The sequence below is a fragment of the Otolemur garnettii genome, unplaced genomic scaffold (genome assembly GCF_000181295.1).
Source record: "Otolemur garnettii isolate 467f Iridium unplaced genomic scaffold, OtoGar3 scaffold00359, whole genome shotgun sequence".
Classification (NCBI taxonomy): Eukaryota; Metazoa; Chordata; class Mammalia; order Primates; family Galagidae; genus Otolemur; species Otolemur garnettii.
Genome location: NW_003852754.1, coordinates 217224 through 223738, shown reverse-complemented (window position 1 = coordinate 223738; position 6515 = coordinate 217224).

Below are 6515 nucleotides of genomic sequence, written 5' to 3'. Positions count from 1 at the left end.
CCACCCTTCTTCACCACATTATTCCTAGATTCAACCTCCCCAGATCTATTCAGACTGACAACAGCCCAGCTTTCATTAGCCGAATCACCTCTGAAACCTCCTGAAGCCCTAGGAATTCAGTGGCACTTACATGTGCCTTTCAGGCACCAAACATCAGGAAAAGTAGAACAAATTAACAATGTCTTTAAACAACAGCTCACCAAATTAGTACTCCAACACAAACAAGATTAGATCAAGGTCCTCCCTATTGCTTTACTCCACATGCATTCTACCCCTTGCAAACCTCTCTTTTACTGCCCTTTTGAAATAATGTATGGCAGAACTATTATTCTGGGCCCAGAACCCCCTCCAGACTCTATCTATCCCTACCTCAGCATAAAAAGTCACAGACCAATTGGCAGGACAACAAGTTCTCCTCAAATCTCCCTTGCACTGCAGAACTCTATCTGCTCACTGGACAGGCCCTCACACTTTTTTTTACAGTCCCCTCACAGCCATTCACCTTGTAGAACCCCCAGTCTGGATTCACCCTTCCTGAATAAAGTAGTGTCCTACAGAAAAATTTCCAACACTGGAAGCCTCCCACTGGAAATTGCAAGTACTATCCCCCACCTCCTTAAAATTCACCAGGATTCCCAAAAAGTCCACTTCCCAGTAAATGTGTAACATTCCTCCTCAATTCTTCCCTTTTCTTCATGACTTTTGTCAGGATGCCTGGCTACTCTCCCACGTTCAAAACTTGGATTTGAAAACCTCTTTGAAGCCTTTAAAGATCTGTAGCTACAAAGTACCTTCTAAGACTTTCTCCCTGAGGAAATCACATTTTTCTTCTTTCTACTTCTTTTCCTTCTCTCTACCCCTCCTTCAATTCTGGCCCTTCTCCCCTCCCCATCAACTTCAACTGAGAGCACAGATTTTTCTTTCTACCAAATCCTTGTATATCCGTAAATACTTTACTAACCCCCATTGTCACATCAACTCTGCCTGATTCTTACCTGAGACTACCTTTTTCACTAGCTACACTTAAATGCCAAAACACTGTTATGATGTTGTCAAAGCCTCTGAATGTTGTTATGGAGGAAAGAGTGCTGGACTGGTAAAATAAAGAGCCCTGGAGGTAAAGTTGGGGCTACTATCTGCTGGACTCATCTCACACATGTAGAATTATCAGATGAAAAGAGAGTCCAGGATATAGCACATCAGCAACAAATAAAACAAATCATAAAAAAAAAAAAAAAACTCTCTTCCAGTCAAAACTCTCCACCCTATAAAAGATTAGACCCCACTGGCCTACAAGACATATAGCAACACTCCCTTATTCTCTGGCTTTTAAACATCTCTTTCTCAGCTGCCCTTAACTTTTCCTCTCTCCTGTCCCCCCCAGGACACCGGATGTGTCTTTCTCTATACCAAAATCTTTTCAATCCCATACTGGTACCTGACACATATAACTCTTCCTTTCTGGAAGAAAATAACACAACTCTGTTCAGCCCCATAACTAGAAATCTTCCACACCTATACTTCCCCAATTTAACCTGCTTCTGTAACACAAGTATAGGAAACTCTGTAGGATGATCTCTATTCCCTCAACTCAACTTTTCTCTTATCTGCTGCCTACTGTACCCCTCTTGGAATAATTTCTTCTGCAGTCACTCCATCTATCAGTGTCTGCACACTAACCATTCTGGTCTTTGCACCCCAGTTTTCCTCACCCTCAAGTTTCCTTTGTGAATGACTCCTCCCTAACTCAGGCCTAGACACGTTCCCTTACTTCCAGAAAAAAAAAAAAAGAGAGAGAGAGAAAGAGAGAGAGAGACAGTATCCTCCCTATACTCCTCAGAGTGGGCATAGTCTCTGAAATCAGCACAGACATTGCAGGCATTAATACATAAACCCATTTTTTACCACCATCTCTCCCTAGAACTTAATGAAAACATGATAAAACTCTTCAGTCACCCTACAATCCAAAATTAATTCTTTAGCTGCAGTGGTACTCCAAAATCGCCAAACCCTATAATTAATTACAGTAGAAAAAGAGGGCACATGTGTTTTTGTGGGAAAGAAATGCTGCTTCTTTGTTAACCAGTCAGGAATAATTACAGGCAAAGTAAAAGTACTCCAAGAACAAATCAAACAGAGACAGATCTTGAATCATCTAATCTAGTAATACTTCAGAAATTTTCATTTATGATATCCTCCAGTAGGGTTTCCATTCCTTTGAGATGTTCTTCTTTCCCTTCAAGGATGCCTTTAATTCATTTGTTTGATTGCTTTTTGAAATCCCATAATTCTCTGACTGAATGTTCTACTTTCTCTCTGTTCTTTAACTGCATGTGTTAGCTCATGAGCTTTATCCTCTAGCTTTGAAACTCTTTCTCCTTCATGGTCTAATCTGTAACTGATGCTTTCTACTGCATCTTTAAGTCCCCTGATTGACTCCTTCAATTCCTCAAGCTCTGCTATTTCCTTTCTATAGTCTTCATATTGTTCATCCATTTGTTTGGTTTGGTTTTGGGATTTCTTTTTTATTATATTTAACTTCTTCATCAATTGTTTTTATTGTTTTTCCATCCATATTTTAATTTCCTTTTATGTTATTTTCATTAATTGTTTATAGGTGGAATCCTTTGAAGTAGCTACCTCATGGTCATTGTTTTTTTCTGGCTTTTCATGTTGCCAGAATTTTTCTGTTGGTTTCTCCTCATGTGTGTTTTCTTCTTTTTCACTTCCTTCTCCCTGCCTCCTTCAATTAAAATTACCTTGCCTCTAAGCTTAGGTGTTAAAGTGTTCTTTTGGTATAAGATCAAAATGAAGAGGGAAGGACAAAAAGTGAAAAGAAAGGAAAGAGAAAAATAAGAAAAAAGGGAAGGTGAGAGGAAATAATTGGGGGAAAGGAAAGAAGAAGAAAAGAAAGAGAGGAAATAATTGGGGGAAAGGAGAGAAGAAGAAAAGAAAGGTAGTTTTCATCAGGGTGCTTTGACCCATGCCCACCACTACAGGATATTGGGAGTTTGGCTAGATGGATCCCTTGAGATCATGAGTTCCTTACAAGTTGAGGCAAAAGTAAGACCCCATCTCTGCCAAATATAGAAAAAAAATAGGACTATGTTGCACTGGGGACCTACCAATACCATCTTTCCAAATGCCAAAGCTAGAAGGACACCCTGGACCATGAGCTCATCTCCTCCTGAGCCAAACCAATAGCATGACCCCCAAATCAGATCAATGTTGTGACCTCCCAGCCCTCAGAGAAAAGAAAAAATACATAAAGAATTCTCATAATTACATAAATTTTTAGGGAAGAATACAATAAATTTTTAGGGAAAAATACATAAAGAGGAAAAACATACTAAAGATAGATAAGGACAATTAAAAATACAATTATATAAGATCAAGGATAAAAAGGAATATCTTAGTTTTTTTATGAGAAATTTATGTGAGAAAGATAAGAAAAATCTCTACCAAAGGAAAGAAAAAAGAAGAGAAATAAAAAAGTAGAAAAAATAAAAGGGGCTGAAAAACCATAACAAAAATAGAGGATTCAATGCTATTGAAGAAAGTAAAACTTAAAAATTAAAAATGCAGCCAAACAAAACAAAACAAAATGAAAAATCACAACAACAACAAAAAGCAAAAAATAAAACTGAGGAAATCATTTGAGAAAAGAAGCAATGAGGGCAGCACCTGTGGCTCATGGAATAGGGCACTGGCCCCATATGCCAGAGGTGGTGGGTTCAAACCCAGCTCCAGCCAAAAAACTGCAATGAAAAAAAAAGAGAGAAGCAATCGGGGAAAAGTGTATAATGTATATGTATATATGTCAGTATGTTGCATGGACACCAGGTGGCGCTGTGATGTTAGGAGAGAGAGAACACAGGCACTGGTTTTGCTGGATAAGATGGGGGCCTGAAGCCACTGTCTACTTGCAAAGGAAACCTGGTCCTTTCTTCCTGGTTTATTTGCACTCAATCAGGGACTGTTCGCTTTGCCAGCGTTCAGTCCCCCAGGATTGGGATCTTAACATTCTTTCCAGATTTCTTAGGAGACACATTTTGACCTTCCAAATAGTACCCCCTGACAATAAAGTGGTCTTCCCAGGAGGGCAGAGGCCATTCAACTCACCCCGAGAATGGCTGCCAGAACTCTGCAGGTGTGCCAGAGCTGGCCGCGTACTAGGATACCTCTCCTCGCACCCTCCCCTTACCATGGACTGTTACTCCCACATGACCTTCCCACAAAGGCAGTGCCAGACTAGTGGTCAAGCTGATGGGAGTTCCACTCCGCCCAGTATTCAGTCCCAGCTTCTGGATGCTGTTCAAGTTCACTTCTTTGCTTCAGCTCTTCCAAGGCAGCTCCAGTGAGCAGTCCAGTCCAAAACAATCACAGAGCATCCCTTTCCTGTCCACTGTCCTCCATGGGAGAGCCAGCCAGCCAGCCTTTGCCCATATCCAGGCATTTGCCTTCTGTGACACTCCTCCATAGCTCCAGACCTCCTCACTGGTTCCTGGAGTCTCCTATTGCTTCACTTGCCCCCAGAGTCATGTTTCTGGATAGGTTCCCCCAGCAAGAGGTGTTGAAGTCCTCTCTCCCCTGTTTCACCATAAATGATTGGTAAGGAGCTGTCTCTAGTCTGCCATCTTGCTTCAACTTCTTTCCAGGTAATTTTAAGGAGCAGCCAAGTTTGACAATTTCTCAACAGATGTAATATCTGAGAGCCCCCTTGCTGATTCTGACTTCTCTATTTCTACCTTTGTGCTGCCCTTTTTCTCAGTCTTACAAAGTTGTGTTGTTCACACCCAAAGTGTTATTCAGAGTGGTAGCAATCTTAGCTCAAAATCAAAAAGCCTGGGCTTTGGCCACATTGGGTTCTGGAAAAAAATCACTTCGTTCTCTGGAACTAAGTTTGTTCCTGAACAAAATAGAGAGGCTATTTATTCTGCCCTCATAAAAGGGTTGTTGCAAGTCTCAAGGAAATAGACACAAAAATTCTTTGGACACTGGAGAGTACAACATTAATATAAGGAATATCTAGAGTGTTGTATACTATCAGAGAGAAATTTTTAAACATGGCAAGTAAAAATATCAAGCTTACATATGTACACTAGCATGTCTAAGGAGACCACTTGATGAAACTGAGTGTCTTAGTAATTTACACACACACACAAAAACTATTTTTCCTCTACTACTCGTTGAAATGTTATTGGACAATAATGCATAGTGAGTACATCATAGATCCTCAATAAATTTTTAGGGAAGAAAATGAGTGAGAGGTAGAAAAGAAGGGGAGATTGTAAGGAAGAATGAGGGGATGGGAATGGAATGGAAACTGGAAAATGTCACTGTCCAACCTTGGTGCATACTCTAATATAGTGTACTGTGCATTGTATATCTGTGGTTGCTGTTTCTACCTACAGTTATTGAACATGTTCAAAGCATGGCCACTCTGGGCCATGAAATATGATGATGTCAAATCAACTACCCATGACTTTTTAATTCACACAGCTGAATAGAGGAACACATTATCACTTGCCTGGTTGCCTTATTAAAGGTTTTCCTAGCAATGATAGCACAGTATCTGGCACAGTGAATTGATTCACTCACCTGTCTGTATTGTGACTTAAGACAGATAATCTTATGAGTAAATTCGGCCAGCACCAACGGCCACCATTTGCTAGAAGACAGTGACATTGTGGAAATTAAAGGAAGATGTTCTTCGAACCAGGAAGACATGAGTCAGCACCAGGATGACAGCACAGCTTTCTGACAAAAATGCAGGGAAAATTGTAGACTACTACTCTCTTTGGTCAACCAGCAGCCATTTTGGTGAACAACTTGCACATCCTTGTAGGACAATCCTGTTGTCCTCTATTCTAAGAACTCAGACTTTACTATTTCCATGCTCCCCTGTTCTAAGCATACAGCAGTTCACTGCTTTAAGCATGGGTACACTCTATCCAGAAAATGGCCATCACTTTGACCTAGGTAAAGATAAGTCTTGTCTTGTCTCACAGACATTTGTTTGCTCTGCCCCGGGATAATTTTTTTCTAAAGTCCAGCTATGGAATCAATCCAGCCCTTTCCCTGTCTTAAAAAAAAAAAAAAAGTTTTATTTATAATACAGCCATGTCCATCCTGTTGCCTACTATGCATGGCTACTACTACAGTATTATAATGGCAGAAATGGGTGGTTATGACAGTGATCAAATGGTCCCACTGAACCTCAATTAAGTCTCAGTCATAGACCTTTGTAGTTCCACTTTCTCAGTTCTCCATTACCATATTCTCAGGCATCATCACAGTCTGTGGTGCTATTTTATTGTGGTCAACCCCCACACACACACTCTTTTTCCTGAACTACCCACACTGTACCTGAGTGTAAAATTCAGCTTTGCTCATTTGTAGCAGAGTCACCTCAAGAATCATGTTCTCAGTGGTGAGGCGGGAGCTGGTAGTGTGATGAGCCTTAGAGTGAATGCTCTTAGCACCAAAGAGCAAGGCAAATTTGTGGGTTAAGG